This window comes from Lonchura striata, chromosome 11 (genome assembly GCF_050655825.1).
Source record: "Lonchura striata isolate lonStrDom1 chromosome 11, ASM5065582v1, whole genome shotgun sequence".
In the NCBI taxonomy this organism is placed as follows: domain Eukaryota; kingdom Metazoa; phylum Chordata; class Aves; order Passeriformes; family Estrildidae; genus Lonchura; species Lonchura striata.
The window spans coordinates 15237603-15262754 of NC_140713.1; the positions used below are offsets into that span (position 1 = coordinate 15237603).

General features: G+C 38.7%; 1 long non-coding RNA gene across 2 annotated transcripts in view; it reads right to left on the reverse strand.

Moving 5' to 3' along the window:
* The window catches only part of LOC110484400 (uncharacterized), a 240712-nt gene that overhangs the window by 164479 nt on the left and 51081 nt on the right, over positions 1–25152 (reverse strand). For both annotated transcript variants that reach the window (XR_014957755.1, XR_014957754.1), the window contains one exon: positions 1–25152. This exon is cut by the window's left edge and continues 24762 nt beyond it; it is cut by the window's right edge. This is a non-coding gene — a long non-coding RNA (uncharacterized LOC110484400).

Consider the following 25152-nt stretch of genomic DNA (forward strand, 5'->3'; position numbering starts at 1 on the left):
CCAGACTGTCTTGTGATGTAGAAAACATTCACCAGTAGTATTTTGGTAGCAATCTTACTAATGGAAAATTCATTAGCATTGTTCAAGATGGTGATAACACTGACTTGGATTAATTTTAGACTGACCTCGATGAATTGGCAGATGGAGATGAAAGCAGTACACTGCCCAGTGGAAAAGTAAAATTAGTGAAGATACATGCTTGTGACATATTTTTTTAAAAAAGATCATGACTGGCTACTAAGACCTATTAGTTTATTTAACTTTATTTAACCTACTGCAGACCTATTAGTTTATTTAACTTCTCTGATACCTGCTGATAAATCCATTTTAGCTTTAGTAAACTCCCTCACCAGTGAGAAGATTTAAATCTTCTCAAACAGATACAAAACATTATCATCTCCTTGAGTTAGCCTTGCTTAATGGCAGTGAGGCATGGCCAATTGCAGACACCCTTAACATAACATATCTGACAGGTATAGGATCAGGCATCTAGAACAGGAGAGGTCCCCAAGCTTGCCTTTACTCACAAGGCTGCTCTAAGGGTACGAACTGCTAAACTCTGTCACCATCCCTTAACTTACAGAGCCCCTTAACACGATGTGGTGTTCTATTCAGGGAAAAAAAAACCTTCTTAACAGTACATATTTGACTTTGATCTGGTGACATGTTTCTGAAATAAAGCATCTGACAGGACAAAGATGTACAGTACTTCATTTAGCCTGTGTGCCATATGTGGCATTTTGAGGATGACTGTCACAGCCCCTTCGGATCCATCCAGGATTGCACGGCGTGGCAGAGCAGAGGGATTGCTGCTGGGCTTCGGCAGGAAACGGCTGCTGAAGAGCTTCTCTGGGCTCTTTCCAACAAATTTATCTACATGTTCCATTCAGAAATTTAAAAATGAGACATTTTAACTTGCAATAAAAAAAAAAACGTAGTAACTCTTCGCATCATAGAAATGACATTTTTATTTTCATTCAAAAAGCCCATAAGCATGAGTGTCATTTCAAGCACACAAACAGATGTTCATCAGCCTGCTCAAGGACTTAAAGCTACATATATGCAAAACACTTTGCTAGGAAAAAACCTGCAGATATGTACAACAGACACACATAGCTTCTTTCAGTCAACAGACCCAGAAATGCTGGCAACTGCAGGATCTGCAGTTTTTAAAACATGGTCACTTCCCAGATAATAATTTTGGGGCTGTTTTAATCAGAAACTACAGAGTTTCTGAAAATACAACCAGAAATAAAACACAGTGGTTTTGGTGCACAATTGTCCTTGCAAACATCTCCACAAGTCAAAATGCTAACTAGCTATGAGTAGGTAGCTAATAAAATTTTTTTTTAGGTTGCAAATAAAATTTAAATTGAGAGATTCTCTGGTGATTTTCTTGAAAACCTGATTTAGATTTAACTTCTCTCTGTGTTGTCAGACAGTGTTTTGAGGGTTTCATATTCCTTTTGGTCTTTTTCGTTTTTTTTTGTTTTATTCACTAAATCTGAAAGCCATTCAGCAGAACAGAGTTGTTGTGATATGGTTCTAATTTGAAAAAAAGCAAAGCCGTACAGGAGGGAAGGAAAGGTTTCCTTCAGGAGAGGCATAAGGGGGATCTGATTAGACAAAGACGTGTCAAAGTGCACAGTGTTTATGAAAACAATCAGCATTACATCTAAGTCTCTACTTAGATGTTACACAGTCTAAGTTTCCTATTCTTGTTCCTTCAGAAAGCTGCTTGGGATTTCCAATATTAATGTCAGTTTAGCTGACTGAGACTTTAGTAAGGGTGCCTTTTTTAATTTCAGAATAGGAAGAAACGTACAATGTCGAGAAGTAATACAAGCAATATGTTACACAGACATGCAACTAAAAGATTTCTTTTTTTCTTGTGATTTCTAATAGTCAACACCAGTTCTCTTTTTCATGTAATCATGAATCTAAAGGCACTGATTATGTCAAACAAATTTCCTGCATGGGTTTAGAAACAAATTTCTTCAAGTCTCACAGCTTGGTGGCAATATTCAAACATTTATTCAATTACCACAACTATTCACACAATGAAATTGGTGTCTTGAAAGACTACAGAACTGAAAACAAAAAAAGTTTAGGTAACAATTTTCAATTTGCCAATTGAACCCAGGTCTCAGTAGAGATGAGTGTGATCTATTCTTCATATTCCCCTTCATGCAATCAGCATCCTAAATGTATCGCAATTAAACCACAGACTAATTAAAACACAAAAGACTTTTCAGTAATGACTCTTTCTGGCAATGAGCATCTTCAACACTTATTTCACAAACAATAGCACTTGTCAAGAGATGTTAAACAAATTTCAGAACTGAGGATTTTCACAGCAACTTGGACTATTTGGTATTTTGGTCTTCGGTGCTCAGTGTCAGCCAGTTCCTTATGTTCCTAATACAGACTAACAATCTATAGTCAAATATATACACTTTAAAAATTTCATCAGTGTGCCTGGGATTGCTTGTGGTTTTCCAAGGGAAGTGGTTTGGTCTATCACTTTCTGACCTATTTTCGCCTTGTTCCACTTCAGCATGTCCTCTCAGCTGAGTGCTGGAAACTGTGTTCATTTCAGTGGGATAAAAATAACAATAAAAACTCAGTGCCTATAGCAACCCTCAAGATACAAAGGCTGAAAAGAATTACATTTTTAATTCACAAAGCTCTTTTTACATATAATCATTCCTTTTACGTAAAGGTCAAGTTACAAGACTTTCTGCATTATGCATAGTGATTTTCATTTTGGCTTATTATTCAGTGTTATAAAATTTATGATGTCAGATTTCATGACAGTTAAACCTGAGTTTGTTCTGTTTCAGAATGACATCTGGGTATAGTGAATAACAAAGCTTCTATGTTAAAATAGTCCCGTATTTTTAGGTTGGGTCCTATAAAAGAAATTAGACCAAGAGATACTTGAACAGATGTTCAGAAATATATTTCACGTCAAGTGCTGAAAAACTAGAGTGGCAGCAGAGTTGCATAATAGGAAATTAATCATTAAAGTCAATAATGAAAAATATTCAATTGTTTGGAATCAAAGTGTTTGGCAAATATTCTTTTCTTTCTGTACTATTGCAGGGAATTTACTATTCAAACCTAAAAAACCTAAGAAACATGCTCTGTGCTGTTGCTTAACCCCTTTATGAGAAAAAACAGGTTTTTCAAGGTAATAAATGTATAAAAGAGCATGTTATTTGTTAATGTGTGTACCAGATAATGATTTTTAGCTGCCAGTACAATTATTTATTATGACAATGCAACGCCTCTAGTGCAAATTGAGTAGTCTTAAGGTGTTCTGTACTGTTCATTCATGCAAAGAATTCTTGTCAAATATTTTAATGAGAAGAAAAGTATGGCAGTCAAGATTAAAAGTCAAGGTGACCTTTAACTGTGGAAAACAGTATCTACATATCAACTTACATTTTTTTTAAGGTCATCACTTCTCTCTTGGAGAGTCATTCCATAAATGGAAGTAAGCAGTGCAATGAGAGAGTGAACTATAAAAACCATCCTTCCTTCAAAATTAATCTACACCTATTTTAATATCACATTACACCTATTTTGGTATAAATTTCTAACACTTGCTGTGGTGTCTTCAGCCAAACAAGCAAGGAAACCACACGTTACAGAAAACAGGGATATACAACTGACCCCCAGCCCTTGGTAAAGCAACAGCACAACAACTTTGGAATTGTCATTCTTCATTATAAAGAACAAACTCGCTGTGACCTGGCCAAGCCAGGGTGTGCTGAGTCAGCTGGAAAGCTGCTCTGATGGGCACCTGATGGCCTGTTGCTCTGAGGAGCCTTTGGGAAACCAAGGATGCTCCCACAGCACAGCCCGAGCTGTTTCCTGCTGTCGCGCTTCCAGCTGCCGCCGTCAGCCAAGGAACCCCGCTCGTGCCACGCTGTGCACAGGTTCTGCTGCATGAGCAAAATCAGCACGGCCAATGTGACCTTCAGCAAGTCCAGGGAGCCTGGAAATACTGTTCCAATTTCCAGAGATGAAATACAGACAAATCATGACTATTTGGGCGTTCATGGTTTCCAGTCTACTCACACCAGTGGGGATTGATTACCTGCACTTTTCACACCTCTGCTAGAAATCCCCCAGAAAGCATCCAACCAGCCCAGCTCATAGGTAGAACCTCACACTTGCCAAGCCCTGCATTTGTTCTTCAAGCCTTCTTACAGCTTCCTTTTCCCTCTCTGCAACTGGAGGGAAAGACAAACCTGGAAGCAGGTAAAAGCCACCTGCTGTTCACTTCCTAGACCTGAGCTGTGTTAAAAAGAAACTTTTTCCATCCAATATGGCTGCAAAAAGAAGCATCACACCCCAAGGACAGCTTGAGAAAGACCTCAGGGCTGGTCCTAAATAATGGCATGAACCTACTTTCTAATTTCTTTACTTTATCTCCAATTTTATTTGCTAATCTGCAATCTGTACTGACTTTCCCACACTGAAAGCAGTTCAGGTATAACACGACATGAGAGTGGCGATAAGGCTTCCAGATTAGCACTGGTTTGGGTCCAGCCAGCTTGGCATAAGCTGCTCATGAGCACAGGCAGCAAAATTAATGTTTACTTGCATCTGTCCACAAAGATACATTCTTAGTTATATATACTAAGAGGATTACTCAGAGTATCATTAATCATTTTTATCGCTACCAAACATAGTATCAAGCACACAGAAAAATGTAGTTCCTAATTGCTACTATGGAGACAAAGCAGTAGAGGAACAGGAGATGAAAATAAAGTACTAGGTGTCATTTCTTCTGTGAAATTATATGTGGAATATTTTAATTAATTGGTGATATCATTTATACAAGGTTCTGAGTGAATCTTAAATAATTATAACAGCCAAACACAGTAAATCAGATTTTAAAATTTCCCAAGAAAAATGTTGTAGATAAAATTGCTAAAACATGTAATAATTGAATGAATTTATTAAAATATGACAACACTAACACAGCTTCAAATCAGAGCCTGAACTTGCTACAACTCTAGATTTAATAAGATTGGTGTTCTTCCCCACTAAGAGTATCTGTTTTCTTCTGAAGGCCCATTTGCCACATATCATGTAATGAAATGATTCAGACAATCCATGTATTTTTTTTATATTAGAATCTGCTAAAATTAAGTTGTATTAATGCATTGTACTTTAATTATTTCATGTGGCACACATGTAATTTAAAACAAACCCCTCACAAGTCAGGCAAGTGAACTTTCTGTGTCTATTAGGAATCCCCACAGTTTTATGCAAATTAGATTTGAAAACACTATGGTAATTTTTACTTTTTACTTTTTCTTATTGCTTGGCTGCTAATGTCTGAAAAGTGGATTACATTCCTGGAAATACTGATGTTATGCACTTTCTCTGTTTAACACACAACTATATTTAACACACTAGCCTGCTATTTTGGCTTTATTAAAATGTGCACAAAATTCCTTTTTTAGCCACTGAGGAGACTTGGCACGAGTTATAAAGATTTATTGATCTAGTACTAACTAGAGTACTTTACAAATAGCCAAGTGCCAAACAGTTGCTTTGCACCAGATTGCTATTTACAAGTGAGAAGAAACTGGATTACTAATTATGGACAAAACTCTAAGCCTCAAAATGTTGTGTAATTATAATTAAGGTTTTGTAAAATAAATAATCTTTCTCTAATTGAGACAGGCTTTTATACCAAAATCTTTTCTCTAATATAGATACACACATGCCATTTTCTTTAACAGATTGCTGAGCTAAAATATAAAGAAAATTCCTGAATTGGAAAGTGTCACCACTCTCCAAAACCACCACCAAGATAAAAGCATCTTCTAAATTTAAGTATCTAGAAAATTTTAAATTCATTAAAATCTTGTGCTGCATAGTTTTGATTTTGAAAAAGACTTACTAAATTGTCTGTTCTGATTTTCTTTCATTTTTTCCATATTTCTTTCCATTGATCCATGAGGACAAGTGCTCATAATACATATAAGAGTATTATGTCACTGCAGTGAAATTCTTAGGAGTTGTCTATTATCTTTCAAATAGATGCTTGGACTAGGTCACAGGTAGAACAAAGAAAGAGATCTGAACTGCAAAAGTGAAGCAGAACTGGTGGGACACAGAATACAACTCTTAAACCTAATAAAGGCCCCTTGCATCAAATGAAATGAGTCTGGATAAAGCAGCAGTACAGAGCCCAGAGGGTGACATCTGCCAGCCACAACCTCGTGCCAACAGTGAGCAGGCTCAACCCGACCACCAACCCTTGTGACTTCAGCACTGGAACAACCAAAGTTCCCAGAGTTTATTCTGTTAATTTATAAGGGATTTACCACAACACTGGGTGGTAACAAGGATGTGATTGAGAGCAGCAAGCTTTTCCAGGCACTTTGGATCCAGTGTCACTGTCACCACACAGACACTGATTTGTGCCGTTGGCTCACAATATGTGCAAAGCTGAATCAGACACCGAGTAGCAAAAAAAGGGGCATAAGAAACACAGAGCAAGAAGAAAGTCATATTCAAAATAGCAGGGGAAAAGCATAGCCTTTCATTTACAAAATTATTTTTTAATTATTGCATTTTAATGCAATAGAAAAAAGTTGTAACTAACTGCTAGTGTTGTACCTCACTAACAATGCATGGGTTTGTCTTTTGGAGGTCCAGCTCCACAAGTTATGTGTCAACAGCCAAGATATGCATAGCTTTATTACAGCCCCTGGGTAGACAAAGTATGTAGAAAATATAAAACAAAAAGATGTGTAATTTAATATGTAAAGTTACTTGAGATACACCAATTATGTTAAATACATTTATAACTAGGCATACTTCTGCATTTAAAACCTTATTAAGAGCGCAGGACACAGAAGAAACAGTCTGTTTGATCTGTTTTGAAGCTATGGTAATAGGAAACAAGTTTTCCTGCAAAGTCTCTCAGGACCATCAAACAGTCCTTTTTTTCCCAAGAATAAATACAGAACCATATTTGAAACCCTTAACCTAATGCTCACAAAGAAATCTCCCTTGTAGACACAGTTGTTTATTAAGGCTAACCCTAGCTCATTTTCCAGTCATATTTCAGAGATAAGAAAAAAATTATAGAAATAAAAATGTCTAGCAGGTAGTTTCATTTGCCTCTTTTATTACAAATCCATATTCAGATATGTTAATATAAAGATGTACAATATTACATAAAGGGCACAAAACCTGACATTGTGACACTGGTGGCTGAATGGCTCGCTTATTGTAGTGGTTCTTATTCAGCTATTTTCTAGTGCTCTCATCAGTCTTTTGTGTGAAAGTCTTTGGTGAGAGTCAAGTCTGAACTGATAAGGCCTTGGAGACATAATCACTGGCCCTCATTTTCCATTGACAGCCCCACACAGCCAATTCACAAACATTTTCATATTAATATTGAGCAATTTTCCTACATTCTAATCCATCAAAGTAGGCTATTAATCCTTCCCCCGCGCTCTTCTCTATTCAAATGCTAACAATTTTCTTCTCACAAGCTAAAACATTTGTCCTACAGCCCCTCACACAAAGACACTGTATTGTCAGCAGTGATTGATCAGAGTATTAATATGAGGGATGTGATGTACATTGTATCAATGATACCACACGGATGTGGAGGAAAAGGCTTTTTTAGAGGATAAACCAAATGCAAAATATAATAATTTCTCTAGGAACAACACTTTAAGTGTTTCGCCTGGTGTATTTTATGGAAATTTATGAAAATATCTAGAGGTGTAAAATGCCTTTGAATTTGGAATGCAAAATAAATGTCAGGGATGTCCTCAGTACTGGGACTTGGGTGAGGAGCAGCCTGCAGCTGGGACTGGCTGGGGACTGAGAAGGCAAACAGCAGCAAGGCTACTAAAAGGCACTTGTTCTCCAATGCCATATTTTATAGGACTAAAGGGGGAAAGGGCAGAATAAAAATAAACACCTAAAAACAATGAGGTGAGGATAGCTCTTTAATGACAAAAGCCTCTCATCACCTGGAATGGAAAAAGTTAAAGGCCAAAAAGGAGTCCCAACCTTTGGCCAGTGGGTTCCTCACTAAAGGACAATTCCTTCACCCCTGTGGGTGGCCAGAAGATCTCAGATGTAGAAAAGACAAAGGGCATCTGATAGACCTTTTCTTGTGCCCTAGTGTCAAACAACTTGGGGTTATTTATTAAAAGAAGATGCTTTTTGTGTAGTCTTACTCTGCTTTAGGCCTTCCCTGTAAAAACACAACTCAAGAAGCAGCTTCTGCTGTAGCTGCAGGAGAGAAGCACAGAAAGCAGCAGCAGAAGGAGGACAGAGTGGCTGTAGGGAGGTGAACGTGCTGCCTGCAACCAGAGCAGAGGCGTGGGCACAGGGAGGTGCAGGGAGGGAAGCTGTGGATGGCACAGAGCTCTTCCACAGCTGATACACCCTGGCACAAATTAGAATAAATCCAGGGATGTTGTAATTTACAGCAGGTTACAGTGGTTCTTGGCACAGAGCTCATCCCTCTGCAGACAGAGCCCCCCCCACATCTCAACACGTGTCCTCCTCCTTGCAGGGTGTGGGGAGAGGCAGAGACGTGCCAGGTGCTGTCAGCAAGTCAAAGCCATCAAGCTCAGCCTCAGGTCTGCCCTAGGATCACTTTGCTGGAGCTGCACGAAGCAATTTAAAAGAACATGCAGCTGGATGACAGAGAAATCCAGACCTCCTCAAACATCCAGCACCCATTCATCCATAAAAAGGAGCAATTTGCTCATTTCCAGTAGCACACAATACAGAGAGGGTGTATGTGTGCACACATGAGTATAATTAAATAACCTCAAAATATGATAAACACACACAACTGCTTAATAAGCTGATAAATTCAACGCAACATTTCAATGCAAGAGAATATTTGAGGTTGAGGGTTTAAGAGATACACTATATTTAAGGCACATGCATGTGGCAGCTAGCATGTAGTGAGATCACAAATCACAAACTGCAATTTATGCATAATATTTTATTAATTTTTATTTCATCTTCCTATATACTCCTTCCTTCTCTGAAGGGACAAAGCAAACCTAAGATTGACAGATATAAACTCCAGCAATGCAATTCGACTGGCAGAGCCTAGTGACCAAATGAAATTTTATCACTGGATTTAACCCACATCCCAAAGGAAGTCATTCTAGCTCTGAGCACCTTCTGCCATCATACTGGCACCCATATCTGAGCACGTGTGTGCCCTCCATGCATCAGGGAGATTATGAGTAAAATACATAAAAACAACCAACTTTTCTTTTTAGTACCTAAACTGTATTAAGACTCAGGCCTGAAAGCTACTGCTGCCTCCCAAGATGAACTTGCTCTGGGCAGAACAACCTCTGTTTAAAAAGCTTGAGTTTCTATGCACAACATCCTATTTCTGTGCCACTTACCGTTGGTACATTGTATCTTTACAAGTAATTAAAAATATTTGTACTTTGAAGCCACTTAGGAGCTCTTCCAATTACTTGTATTAGCATTCTGGCAAACACTCAAGCCTTTTTAATGTTGAGTCAGACTCCTGAGCCTGCATCAAAAACTCTCCAAAGAACAATTTTGATTTTTCTCTACTTCCAGGCAATTGGAAGGGGTACCACGAGCTCTGCTGCTGCCCCGCAGGAATATTCCCCTGGGGAAGGCAACAGGGCTAAAAGTGCAGAGCATCCAGTGCCACATCCAAGCACCTGTAAAAGGTCCCCACTGCAGGAGACGGTGCAGGGGGCTGAGGAGGGAAGATGTTCCTCGTGTGCCCGAGGCTGGAAGATGCCCAGGATGGGCTGTGCAGAGCTGTGGCTGCTCAGTGAGGGGTGCTGGTGGCTCGGGGACAGCGCTGATGGCTCACAGAGCCGTGACTCAGTGTCCCCGAGCGCAGGGCGTGTGCGGAGCCACCGCGGGCTGCGGCCGCTGCTGAGCATCTCACAGCAGTGCTCTATAAATAAGGGTGTTAACTCCACTTGAATTATGGCCAAGGCATCAAGGTTAAGCTCCCACTGATATAAATTAAATTGGATAAAGTATTAGTCATTTCCTGTACCATGCTGTTATGCATTGTGATGTACATTATGAAATAGCAATTTAAAACACAGAAATAGAGTGAATTCGGTTTTAATTGAAATAATTTTTGTTTTGTAATTAAGCTATTATGTGCCAGAAGAATGATTTGCTTAGGGTTCAAGCATGAGTGTTACAATCTTTAGAATATCCCAAGCTGGATACCATTTGCTAAGGTTGTTCTTGTGCAAAATATAAAACCCAGAACTAGATAATGATAAAAATAAATCCACTAATACATTAAATAGAAACAGCAGAAAAATCAGATACCATCTATTGAAGAATTTATTTTCCAAACTAAGGTACATTCAAAAATGTACCCACAGATTTAGCAATTCAGAGACCTTAAAATCTTAACAAACTTCTTCTAGAAGGCCACATAAAGATTGTGAAACCCGGGGTTTAGGGACTCGTATTTGAGTTTTCCCTCTGTACCTTCCACCATCACATCAGACAGCAGGAGAGTTTTACCCAGCTCGTTTTCCACTTCCAGCAGCAGGTTTTCCACACCACACCTCTGTATCTCCTCTCCGGTAAGACATTGCCCAAGGTTAGCAAGTTTCAGATCACTCTACAGACATTCCCTTTAACTCAACGTACGTCAAACATGGTTTTCCTTCTTCTTTGACGAGGCAAAGTTTTTTTTCAAGACAGAACTGGTTCTATTTTAAACAGTTTAATGTGTTAAAAATTGTTTCCAGCTACGTTGCAAGTGTTCTAAACCAAAGTAAGTGGAACTTACAATCATCACTGGAGAAAGAGCTGCCATCAGGAATAAAACGTCGGTTTATCCATTTTTCATATGTAAGTCAGATTCACTTTGTCAGTCTGGAGATTTGACAAAGTATAATTCAGAACAGTTCAAGCTCACCTGCCACTGGACTGAGTAATCAGATCAGACGAGGAAACATGCCAGTGGCTCTCCAGAACTTACTGCAATGCCCCTTAGGAGCCTCCCAGTATATGTGCCATTTCATTCTCCCAGTAATGCAGGGCTGTCATATATAATTGTGCACACAAGAACCACAACAACACCTCACAAATTTTTGGGAACAGAAACTTGCATTTTAGGAAGGGGAACCGTAGAATTTGAATCTTGCTAATGTTTCCAAAGGCCGTGGAGTCGTTGCAGAGGCTGTGGGGCAGCTGCAGAGGTGTGCAGGGCTGTGGGAGAGCCCCAGCACGCAGCCAGCAGCTGGTGTCATCTTCCTTGACCCTTCTGTTGGCAGCATGGCTCCTAAAAGACACTGCCTCTAAGGTGATGTCTCAGCATTGCATTCTTAATTAGTTGATTTTTTTGACAGTGGTGCTGCTTCTTAGATATAATACAGCAGATGAAAGACCTTTAAAGATATCGCATGTGACACAGTTTAATTTGGCTAAAAGAGAAGGGTTTTTTTAAGAAAAATGACAGCCATATGAATTCATTCAGTAATGTGGGATGTAGAGTGGCAATTAAAAACAAGTCAGAAAGAAAGCAAAAGGTTTATTTTAAAGTTAAATTTCGTAGAAAAATAATGATGTTCTCTTTTCTACAAGGATATCACCATAGATTTTAGCCTAAAAATTAGCATCCAGTGATGAGAGATTACAAATGCAGTTCACTGCAAAGGAATACTCATACGTTGATATTTTTTGCTTGTTTGTTTTCATTTGAATTTTTCCCTATTCCTATGTTCAAATGCATTTTTGCACCCCACAAAAAAATATGATAACCTTTCTGATTAAAAAAAAAAAAAGTATCTCTTATGTGATTTAATATAATTCTGAGAAGAATGAATTTGACCAATTGGTGTAGTGGCTCACTGCACTAGTGAACAAGGGTTTGTGCATCCACTGGTCCACAGTCTGAGTGCTATGCAGGCTGAATAAGGAGATGAATTTAAAATGTGTAAATGACAAGTTTGAAACTTGACTGAATCAGACAAAAGATGCTATATTTAACACTTTGCCCTCTAGTTTTAGACCACCTTCTGTTTAGTCAGCTGAACAGAATATTCACAAGTGGCTTACAATTCTCTTTGAGCTGTTCCATTTTTCCTGGGTCTCTAACTGAAAACATTAAAAAGTGGGTGATGATAATTAAGGTCAAAATATATCTAAATATACTGTAGGAAGATTCTTAATTAATGACATGATAGAAAGAGTGAAAATTAATGTGAAGTTTTGAAGTACGGCATATGAAAACACTTGTAATTTACACAATATTATACAAAGCTTATAAAATATTACTAGATTTATCTTTGATCCTTCTGAAATATTCCTTAAGGTCTGCTCAGTACAGTACATCAGTCACCTCCTTATTTGAGTAAGAGGGAGCATAGCCTTTTTATTTTATTTATATTTTAAAATATAGAAGATATCACACCACAATAAAGGAATCAACCAGTAGCCTGTGTGCTCCAGTAACTGGAAAAGATAGAAAGTCAGTGAGTAGATAATTATTCAAGGTCAAACCTTTCTAGTGTGGTGCCAGAAAAAAGCAAACAGTGAGGGTTAGCCAACACTTCACAAACACTTGTTTAAGGATTTCCTAATTACTATAAGTGGTTCCTCTGGCCCTGGCACTTAAAAAGGCAGCTGTATATGCATGATGTCATCCCTGCTGCCCATTATCTCTGCAGTAAATTTAGAGGATTAAGAAGCAAGTAGGGCTAAATAGTCAAAATAATAATGATTTTTCATGTTTCTTACCATTAAAAATTAACTACATAAAAAAGGACAAATTTAAACTTGGATGTAATTAACTACTGAAATGTATTTGAACATTTTTGCCCAAAAGTCAAAAATATTTAAAGATGACATGTATGCAGCAAGTCCACAGCTCCATAATTAAAACACGCTTCTCAAGTATTTTCCTACCTTTGTTTCTTGAAACACTCACTAAACTTTTTCAGAATTTTTCCAAAATTAGTTTATCAAGTGCCACAATGTAGAAACCCAGAGATTGTCACACATAGTCACTTTCCCTGTAGTACTCTCTGCCTGTGTGGGAAGTTTTGAAAAACCAACTTTTCTGTCCCCTCTTATTTTCTATTAGGGGAAGCTGCTCCTCAGCACTGGTCATTTCTGTGTTCACCTTCTATTTGTTCTTGAAACAGGAGCCAGTGAAAGCTGTGCTCCTGATTTGACATTGCCAACTTGCACAGCCTCAAATGAGGTTGCGTGGTCATTCTCTTCTTGTTTTCTTCCTCCTGTTGCCCTTAATTTACAACTACATTTCAGGTTACCATTTGTCTGGTAAAATTCCTCTCCTGCTTGTCCATTTGTAGCAGAAGTATCTGATGCTGCCAGGAATACTCTGTTTTGATAATGTGTTAGAAGCTCATGTCAGCACTATAAGTCAGTTTTTTCTGCGGCGTTGTCCAGCTCAAGCAGGATTTGTTCTTTTGTCTGAAGCTTCAGATACAGCTACCAGTCACCAATTTAATTCTGTACTTTACCATGTTTCCTACCTAGTGAAAAAGCACTCAGTATTTTTCTTGGATCAAACCTATTTTACATCTCAAAACTAACAATATCATTTTCCAGCCTTCCAGATCTGGGTAGCTTCTACCACCATCTTTTTTTAACCACGTGGTCTCGTTTTAACATGATTCTGTCTCCTGATGGTTGTGAAGTTCAGTGATGGCCATCTTGGTAACATTGGCCTACAAAACACTCCTCGGTCTGGGTCTTGCATGAGAAACATTCCAGTTTTTAATGCAGGAGGTTCTGTCAATCTGTATGTGAGTACCTTCAAACAACTGAAAATAACTTTGTGCTGTTGCTGTACAGAGGTAAGATGTTCCTGAAATCCAAAGCTTCTATTTTAAGTAAAGTCCAGATTCTGCATCCACACTGTACACACCCACTTCATCAGGAGCAGTGTGGGACAGACACAGCGACACCACTCACCACTTCCCTTCTCACAAGTGACACTGGGCAGTGCCTGCACACAGATACTCTTCCACCTGAGAGTGTTCCACTTGAACACTCTCCACTGCAGCACAGAGCAGGGATGAAGAAACAAAGAGCTTGGCTGCATACTCACCAGATCCACTGAAGCCCCAGAAGCATTTCTATTACCTTCCAAGAGCTACAGGTCAAACTAGAAATCAATTTCTAGAAATCAATCAGATGGCTGAGGAGTGAGCTTTCAGAAACAACCCAGATAAGCTCATCTTTATTCTCTCTTGCAGTAGAAGCTTCCACAGAGAGCAGCACATGCAGCTTTTGCAGACCCCAGCCATCCTCCTGGCCATACTGCTGTCCACATGGCAACTTGGCAAAAGGGAAACACAGGGAAAGGAATGCTGCCATGTCTGAGCATGGGAACTAAATGTCTTGCACAGATGCACATACCATAAGGGAATGTTAGACCTAGTCTGACCTTCTGCACCACAGAGACTATAAAACATCACCATCTTCCTCGTGCCCTGCTTTGATGAGATGCATGTACAAATCCAAATGGGAAAACACTTACATATACGCTTTAGGACATATTAGGCACAGAATGACACCTGCTTTTTATGCTCTTTCAACATACAAAAGTTGCCTCTATGAGAAAACATCTCTTCCCAAGCTGATGGAAGTTGTATTTCTAATAATAAATATTCTGCCTATGGAGAAGCTCTAGGATATATGTATTTCATAGTTTCATGGCTCTAGTGCCTACCCAGTCTCTGTCTTTGATGTCATTGCTGCTGCTTCTCTCTCTCCAGGAACACGGGCAGTGTCCTCGCTGTCCTGGGTCTGTGAACCCACTCGGGTCAGACAGCTCTGGAGGCAGCCAGTGCCCTGGACAAGGATCATGTGCACTTGCTGAGAACTAAAGTGAGCCAACAGACTCTTCCCCATTGTGGCAGGGTGGTGACAAATGGAGAACCAAAGGGGTGACAGCAAATCCAGCTGAGCCCTGCTCAGACAACAGTTCTAGCACAGGATCACTCTATGCAGACAATGGCTGGATAGAAAATAGTGATGGAGAGAACAGAAAATATGGGGACTTGGAAGCAATTGAAGCAGGCAATGCAAGAAGGAACAGGAGATGACACAAAGTATTGTGTAAAAAAGGAGATGTAGAGAGGTCAGAGAGCTGAAACTTGACTGAAAAAAGAAGCACAAGACATGGAAACTATTCCACATTGAAAAAAAGGGACAAGGGGGAGTTGTGGTATCAATTGATATAATCTACCACTAAATAGACATATTTAAGGGGATACTACTTGAGGCTGAGCAACATGAGAACATTCAATACAGAATAATATAAAATAAGTTGTTCCTGCGCTAAGGAAAATACAAGTTATTCAATCTGGTGCAGTTCTGTTCAGACACATCAGAAGCAGAGGAAGGATCTGTCCAAGTACTACCCCCCCCCCCCCATCTCCTCTGCTCAATTCCTTCTTAAACAACCACGATGTCCTGCTAATGGAGAGAAACATTGCCAAAAGCAGTAACAGGTGACGAATAAGGGAGGAAAGAGGCATATTAACACAGCAAAATGGTATTAGGAGAAAACAGATCTTTCTTTCTCTGTGATTTGATGTGTGTTGGGCCTCAGAAAAGATAAGATTCCTGGTAAATGCACGCTGTTAATTTAGGATGTATGGAAGTACTTCAGCCATCACCCAAAGGTCAAGAACAGTGCAATCAAAGGCATAAACCAGCACAGCAAAGATGACTTCTATGGTGCATAAACAGAAAGACTACAATTCCATGCTTCCTCATGGAGAATAAGAAAGAGAAAGTTTTACGCTATAACCAGCCATTGCATAATGGCATGTTTTCAATCCAGTATCCAAAATATTTAACTTTTCCGTTTGCCTTTTGGATCTCTGTGTCGTACTATCACTCTTTGATGTCTTAATGGATGCCATTTTGGCAGAAAATAATTTGCTCTGAAAAAATTCTGCACCAGCATTAGCTGAGCTGAAAAATAACCCCTTAAAAATCCCACATCATGTGAAATAAGCAGATTTTGAAATTATGCAGTTCATGCCATAAGAGTAATAAAATAGCAAAATTAAGGGGCTTTTTTATTTATAAGTAACTGCTTTCTTCTACCTTTTATAATGTCCACCTCTTAGCATAACAAAGCTTTTCATAGCTTACTAATGGCTCCCTGTCACTAGTGCTGAGAACTATTATCACTGCACTGCCCCTTCACATGGGCCTTTCAAACATCACTGTTTCACTTAATTCTTTCACCTCCTTCAGTTCAAATGCAATAAAAACCTTTCACTGGCTGACAACTAGAAAGGCAGAACAGCCTCCAACTGCTGTATAATTCAGGAGGGCTCTTTCTCATTTTAATTGGCTGCCTAATTGGAATGTTTATGGGTTCTGCGATAGCTTGGGATGAAAAGGCAGGGTGAGCAATTATGTGCTCAGCATTCCTATCTGGCAGAGTTAATAGTTTTTTTTTATAAAAAGCTAAAGTTCACTGGAATGCCATGTTTTTGTTCTCTAAGAAATACCTTGATTTGAAACAATGTAATCCCCAAGTCAGAAATTATGTCAAGCTGTGCTTATCCAGTAGCAAGTTTGAGCTTTTGGAAGCCTCTTTGCTCCTTTTTGATGTTAGCATAACACGAAGAACAGGAGGCTATCTGGTGGCTGTCAAGTTTTTAACTGCTTGCTCTCTCACTGGCTGGAGATAAGATGCAAGCAGAGCACTTGATGGACTTGATTAATTCTCTGGAACGAAGGTTTGTCTTTCTTGGCTCAATGAATGACTTCATTCTAGTAGATGAGGTCACCCAAGTCAAGGCAATAAAGTTTCTGATATTCACATGAAAGCCAGTTTTCAAAGCTGGCAGCCCCTAAAAAGAGAAGCAAGTGTTTTCTCATTTACCTACGTTCTAGTGGCAACACCAAGCCTGCTGCCCTATCTATCCTCTCCAGCACAGGACTGTGCTTCAGCTGAAGAGCAATTCTAACACAAGATGAGATTTAAAGGAAAGGAAACAAAAAGACACACTTTGTTCGAAGAAACAAAGATTTTTGTCAAGTGATTTGTCAAAATGCCAACAGGAAGAGAAAAATTACTTTCCAGCTTTTTAGTCTGACCAGTAGTTTCATTTTCCCCACCTCCCCTCCAATGCTGACTCTGTGCCACTCCAGTTGCAAACCTCTGGGGACAAAGAGCAGCTTTGTGGTCCCCTGTGCAGTGGCTCTTGTATTTCAGAGTGAGAGAACACAGGTACTGCAAACACCAGGAGCAAACACAGAAGGATGCTGTGCTCTGTTGAACACTTGCACCCTTGCATGCTTTGAGCTTTAAGGGCAAGTTTACAGATTGTCCTTCACAAAGCAGACCAGTCGTTTTTTCCTTTCTCTCTTAATAACCAACATTTAGTGCAAAAACGGGAAAAAACAGTGAAAAGGGCTGACTTGCTTTGTAAATTTTCTAATTATCACAATGGTTTGTTCATAGATGTCTATTAATCTCATCCCTTTTTGCTTTCCAAAACCATGCAAATGAAAAGCAGTCCCTCCAGTACTCACTACAGCCTAGCAAGTGCAGTAAACAACCCACACAATTCAGTCTAATCTGATCTACACATTTGTTTGTTCAGATAGCCTGAACATCCTTGGTCTAGTATGAGGGACTAACTCATTCTACACTCCTTCTTCCCAGTTCAGTTGTGTCCTTGTCTCTCAGAGCACCATAGTCCTGTGGATTATTAGGGTTGTTTTTCAACCCATACTTGTGTTGTTTTGTAACCCATACTTGTGTTAACTGTGCTGCAGTTTCCCAGCACGTGCAGTTACAGTTGGAGCATGATGACAGGAGCATCCATCTCAGGTACAAAAGTGCAACCAAATTGCCAACCACAGCACATCTGCCAGAGCTCTTCCAGAGCCCTTCCAGCTGGTGCTACCACACAGGAAAAGGCCACAAGATACAGAGGTGTTGGGACACTGTGGGATTTTCTAAATGCTTTCCTAGGTACCATGGAGAAATTAGAAAGTGGTATAAATGTTCCCAGTAAACTGTGGAGGCAGTTTTACCCCAGGTTTTATTGGCATCCGGAGCCTGGGTACCTGTGGAAGAAGTGCCTTGTTTGGAAGGTCAGAAGCCTGCACCACATCAGAGAGCCAGCTCTGCCTAGAACATACTTAGGAAATGTTGATTTGGTGCATGCCAGGAGGGATTTCTGGCCACAATAGCTCTTAAGAAATTCTTATTTTCAGATATTTCAGGCTCATTTTCAGATTCACATACATCAGTTCAGCATCCAAATTATACAAAAATAAAATATGACAAGTCATATTCTTGCCACTATAGATATAGTTAACCTGTAAGAAGGCAGTCAAACAATTAAATAACACTTTCAAATAAACTGTTGAGTAAATAACATGGCTTTTAAACTAATCTTTGTTCACATTTACCTAAAGATTGTGACTTGCTGATATTAAGAATTTCAGAGGAAAAATCTAATCGCTCAAGATGTTAATCTCATTTTATGGGGAAAGGCGATTCAGAAAATCCCATATGTTTGGTAAGGGTCCAAACATGTGGACGCTTATGCAAACCAACAATTCTTTGAAGTATGCTGCTTTCTAAAGTCCAGGCTGAAACTTAAATTTAATAATCAACAAAACAGGCAGAGCTAAGGCAGAGACTCTCTGCTAAACTCTGCAGGACTGGGATATGAGAGGAGGTGTCTCTCTGAAGTGACATTATAGGCCCAGATGTGTTGTAAGAGAATAAGAGTCTGTCTTAAGATGGCCTGTAGACCCTGTGAACTTCCTTGTTTCGTGACTTTAAAGCAAGAAGAAAAATAAATAATGAAACATATTAAAGTCATTATTGTAGCTGTGTGCGCCTTATGAAGGTTTGGGTTTTTAAAAGCTCCAATCTTTGAAAAAAGTGCTCAGTGAAATTAAAGGCAGCAAATCTACACTGACCTGTATTTTTATATACTAACAAATTTACATGTGGAACTCATTGTCACAAGATATTATTAAAGCCAAGAGCTTAGCAGGATTCAAAAAGGCTTAGACATTTATGTGAATAATAAGAACATCTAGAGTTAGACCAGAAAGGAAAAAGACATTTATAAGTGACACTAAAACTCAGAGTTGAGGGCATAGCCAATTACTAGATGCATTGGTTTAATTGGGAAAAAATCCCCAATTTACACTTTTTTTTCCATAGCTGTCTGTTTCTTTGCACCTTTTTGTAAGCATCTGGTACAGACCAATGTCAGAGGGACCATCCAAATCTGAGCCAGTCCAGCAGGTGTTACGTCCAAAACATAAAACTCTTTATTATGTAAAGCTGTCATGAAATATTTTGAAAAGACTGCTTATTCCTTGCCTAATCCTTTAGCATTTGGCAGCTCTTAAAAAGAGTAATGGATATTCCACAGTACTTTGTATAGCCACAAGAAGAGGGCAGTTGTTTGCAATATATTCTCATGTCTTGTGCCAGGACCTTTTCCCCTTTATGTGGCATCAGAGTCCATGGTCCCATATGGACGTTCCACCCCAATCAAAACACTGCTCTACAAAACCTCTGGAGTTTCACAACACCATTGAAAAGTCCCATGATTAGGTGCATGAGACTCACTCCCAAATCCCAACAGAGTCCAGAAACTGGGAGTGCTGAAGGAATCTGCAATTGTAAGAAAAGCCTTACAAATGCTAAGGATCAACACTGCAGAAAAGGTCAAATGAATGAGTGCTGTGAGGCCATGAAATTATACACTTTCATTTGTTAAACACCTGAGAGACATTTATTTCACTAATGATCTGTAAGCCCATATTGATACAAACACATCATTTGCTACTAATAAGCGTGTGTTTATGTCTACAGGAGAAAAATTAAAGCCTCTCTCTTTTCTCCATAAACTTCTCCTGTCTTATTCTAGCCATCATAGTTTGATCTTTGCTGATGTTTATTAAGTTTAAATATCAAATAAAGTGATTTTTCTGCTTGGAATAAAATATCAGGAATGTGATAACATATTCAGAAGAAAAGTCAAAATGACCCTTAAATAAGGAATGCATAAACTCCTAGAATTAAATTTATGCTACTTAGCATCACATTAAAAATATTCAAAACATAAATCAAAATTCAAGGGTATAACTTATATTCAATTTCAAATTTATGGCATTTTAAAATAGGATGATTTCCTTAAATGTGCAATAAATTTGGTTTTGTGGAATTGCACATGCCACCTTATCATGACAGTTGCTTTATCTACACAGTCCACTGAAGCCTAGTCACTTTATATAATCTGAATTCACAAATCAACTGTCGTCTTCACTTCACTGATTCATTGCTGATGGGCCTTTCACAAGGTAAAAAATCCTCTCCAAGTTGACAAGAGTAATAAATGGAGAGGTGAGAGCTGCCTCTCCATCCTGCTGTTCTATTGTGCTGCCGATAGTGACACATGGCAGAATAAGCTCATAAACCAACCTCATCTTTTGACCTCTGCAGAGCAAACGGAAACAGAGGGGCATTTATGATGATGACTATATTTAAAGACCAATAATGACTAGATAAACCCCTGAAATCTAACTAACTCAAGCAAAGCATGGAAAAATGGGATGGTTTTGTGTATTTAATATGGTGAAAAAGTGTTGAAAATAGAGCTGTGAAACTTTTGGAATAACCCAGAGTACAACTCAGCTGCATCAGGATATAAGATGCTTACAACTATACATACAAGAGAAATCTTGAAAATATTAATGAAACTATCATTGGACTTTTTTTTTTTTTTAACGTTGATCTAGATTAGGCAGAAACAACCCACAAATCAACAACTGAACCAGAATAGAATGGCATTCTAGGAATAATCAAACCTTTCTAAGTTAGAAGACTTTCTTTGACCAACACTTCTCAGGAGAGAAAGAACAGATGAACTAAAAATACATATGGCCTTATACTATCCTCTGCAAGTACTGTAGTACTGAATTTTGGTTTATTAGGGATATTGTAACTTTAGGAACAAACACTAGTGATTAAAATTCAACCATCTCATTGTTTGCCTTCTCTAGTGAGGACACAAACTCCATTACCATTTAAACATGCCTGGGAACACAGACTCACTTGGTTAAAAGTATACTCTGGCTTCCCTCCCTCTGTACACCCCCACCCAAAACCAGGCCACAATAAAACAGAATAAAATCTATTTGCTCAGAAACACTGATCTCTGTTAATATATTATGATGGGCTGATGTGCTCTATCTGCTTACTAAGTCCATCCCAAGAGCCCCACAAACACCAAACACCACAGCTTCTGTTTTTATTGATGAGGCTCTGTTCAAGCTGTGTTTGAGCTGGGTCAGTTTTCGGGTAGAGCTCAGGATCTGAGTTACAACCAATAGCCAGGCTAGAGGTCATATTCCAATTAGGTAGTTCTGAAACCTCATTAACTCAGGACTGTGAATTAATAAAAATTAACTGAATTCAAGGAATTTCACCATCAGCTACAATTCCTCTTTTATATCTTGTCGTGGCAATGGTTTAATTTTACCACCCAGCTCTGAGTTGTACTTCCCTCATCTAATACCACAATTTACTATGGCAGGCCACTCCAGAAAGTTTGTAAGGTGAAGTTCTATGTAAGCAAAAAAAAAAAAAAAAAAAAGAAAAAAAGAAAAAAAGAAAAAAGAAAATGTTTTGTTTGGGAGATTGTTTTTTTTTATCCCTAAAAACACTTGCCTTCACAGGAGTATGTAAAACTCAGTTGTTCATGCTGATTATCTCAGGCAGTATCAGTTGACTTAGTCTGAAAATCAGGTGTACTGTTTCATAATTAAATTATTCAACAAAACCTTGACTATAAAGCATTCTCCCAAAACCTAATTAAGAGTATGATTTGATAAAAGCACATTCTGCAATTTTAGTTTACATTCCCATATGAGTGGGAGTGTCATTATTTCATGCTTTACACATTTGGGGCTTTACAGGGTTGTTTGTTTGTTTTTTTTTTTTTGTTCAGTTGGGTCTTTTTTTTTCCACCTTTCTTTTCCCAAAGGTGGTTTTGAATTATATGAAGTACTCCAAGCTTAGATCACATCAATTCATTAAATGTTGGCAACATTCAGTTCTGATTAAAAAGAACCAAAAGCAAACCCAAAAGACATACCCCTAAAAACAAACAAAAAAAAAAACCCCAAAAAACCCAAATAACAACAAAACACCCCAAAGCCTCAACTCCCTAAAAATACCCCTCAATAAATATAAGAGAAAGACATGGTAAAAAGAGCTCTATTTCAAATGCTGGCCCTTGTTCAAGCTGCATATGGTCACATAATCTTTTAAAATACATGATTCAAGTCTCAATTTAATTATGTAATAGCACAAATGGAATTACACTGCAGATGAAGTGCAGTATTTCAGCTCAAACACTCACTGGAGTTGTGTGACCGACCCAAGCTTATTTCATTTGGCCATTGTATTAGAGGCCTTCATCTGGATGCAAGCACATGTAGCAAACAACAATTTCAATGCAATGCCTCCTCCTCTTGATCCAAATTTTAATACAGGCTGGGCCAGGTTATGAAGATAATTTGTCAGGCAGCTTGCAACGATTATGACAATGTGATATTAACATGTATTTTTGTTGAACTGTTTTACTTGCTATATATACTCGGGTGTCTCCTTGAAAATGCAGATTCATCTTTTTCCCATGTAAGTACTTGTGTGTGTGTATGCGTGTGTGTTCTTTAAGTGGCAGATAGTTATAGCAAGGTCTTGGCGAGCAACTGGAAAAACAAGAATTATCTCTTTCAACAAACTGGGAATGCAAAGTCCTAACTAGCTCATTCCTCAAGGCTTATATACCTTCTGTGCTGCAACAATGAGTACTTTTCCCACCTGTCCATACTGGATCCTCACTTCCCCTCCAAATGGCTCTGCTAGAGGCCTGTAAAAACTGTGAGCAGGGATGGGCTGATCCATTTCCCACTCTGGTAGAAGGAAGAGGACGCGAAGCATCAGAACTCAGGGACTTGGCTGAGCTGAGAGGCCTTAGAGAATAAGTGGGGATGGAACATTTGGACACCCTGTTAGGGTACATTACACCAATGACACTTTACTTTTGTTTAGAAATCAATTATACTTGCTGTATCTGATTGTTATTATATAAAAAAATTTAAGAACATGGTCTTATTGGGCTTTTATGATGTACATGTACATCATAGCTTGCATAAGCATTCCTGCTAGCCACATCAAAGTGAAAGACAAAGCAGCACAAGATTTAGATTACAAACATGATTCTACACTGTACAAGGAAAGGTGCCTCTCACAGAGACAGAACAGTACAGATCTCAATATACAGGGCATGGCAGCCTTATCTTCCCTGAGTCACTCACATGCTGCAGAAAGGAATTCTAACTAGAACAGCTGAGGAAGATCAAGAAAAAAGCCCCAAGCCAAAGAGCAACATTCTCCTTTTCTAGCCTACCAAAACAAAGCAGGGTGGATAACATCTGTAAATACCAGTGAGGAGAGAGGTGTGAAAGAAATGAGGCTGTAGGGAGGAAAAAGAATCACTTAATTGAGGGAACCAAGTACCAATCAGCAATTAGAAATGCCAGGAAATTGGAAATTAGAAAAAGGTCATTAACCAGCAAAGTGGTGAGATCCTGAAACAGCTGCCAATGAAGGGGGTTTGGCACAAGAAACCAATCTGAACTTCAGGTGGAACTTGAAAAATAGAGGAGAGGATTACATCATGCTATGGCTTTCAGACAGTTTCTTCTCCTCATCTTGAAAATTTGAGATATGAATTTTATTTTTGGCTCTGTCCTTGACTTTAGGAAAAGGTACTTTCTCTTTTGTAGAAGTTTATACTTCATTTTAATATAATTATTCAACTTTGATGGATAAAGCTCTTGCACATCTATTGCAATTTAGAGGTTTGAAAGATTGAAAAGTATTATTTTTTTTAGATTGTACATTTTTTGTTTTCATAGTAGAATGCATCTATAACACCAATGATTACTTCTGTTCCTTGCAGCTGTGTCAACATACCTTCTCTTTATGTCTCACCTGCCAGGGGTTTATGTGCAAATTAAGAGTCTGTGCTCCCCTTCCCTCCTTTTTTCAATTCACAATAGCTCTGTTACCCTACTGTCTCTTTTCTAGCACCATGCACTGAAGACACTTCCTATCCATCCTCATTGCCTCACAGCATTATCCCTCATTCTCAATCCCCCATTTTCTTCTGCCCTGTTTTACCTCTGTGCAATATTTTATTGCACCATCTGATTGGTTCTTTCTCCACCAGCATTTCCTATTTCTTTTTCTACAGAGAGGACAAGTAAACATGTGTGAAACCTATTTAGATAACTAAAAAATATGACACCTATCCATGCACAGCCCATGCATTCAGCAGGATTCTGAACTGCAAGTTATTAAACTAAAAAACATCCTCTAACAGACAGCAGAATAGGCTGCCTCCCTTTCTCCTTAGGTGTTTTCTTTATGCCATGAGGAGAAAGTAACATCTCCATGATGTAGACCTGACTTCTCCCCTCTAGGATCTTCAGGGAATCAGGTACTGGAAAGATCATACATTTGTTCAGGTTAGAAAAGACCTTTAATATTGTTGAATCTAACCATTAAACCAGCCCTGTCATTTTCACCACTAAACCATGTCTTTAAGTACCTCATTTATATGTCTTTTAAATACTTCCAGAGATTGGTAACTCAAGCACTTCCCAAGGCAGCCTGTTCCAATGCTTGACCAGCCTTGATGAAATCTAGAGGGAAGTGCAGATGCAATATCAATGATTACAGTTATACAGGTGACAGAGCAGCCAAAACATTTCCCTTGGAGGCTTCTCAACAAAATGTCTACAAGGCAAGACTCCACAGTACCCAAACACAGAAAGACAAACACTGCCTGTTGCAACCTTCAAGGGTTTATTGGTGCCTTAGATCATCTAGTTAATTTTTTCTTATACTCTCATGCACTTTCTTTTAGTCAAAAAGTTTTTAAGTATGTAGCAGGAGGACTAAATCATTTGTCTAACAGCAAACAGGTGGTCATTAAGAAAGGAAGGAGGAAATCTCCCAGGATTGTGAACCTCTCTCTCACTTAGGTTGACCAACAT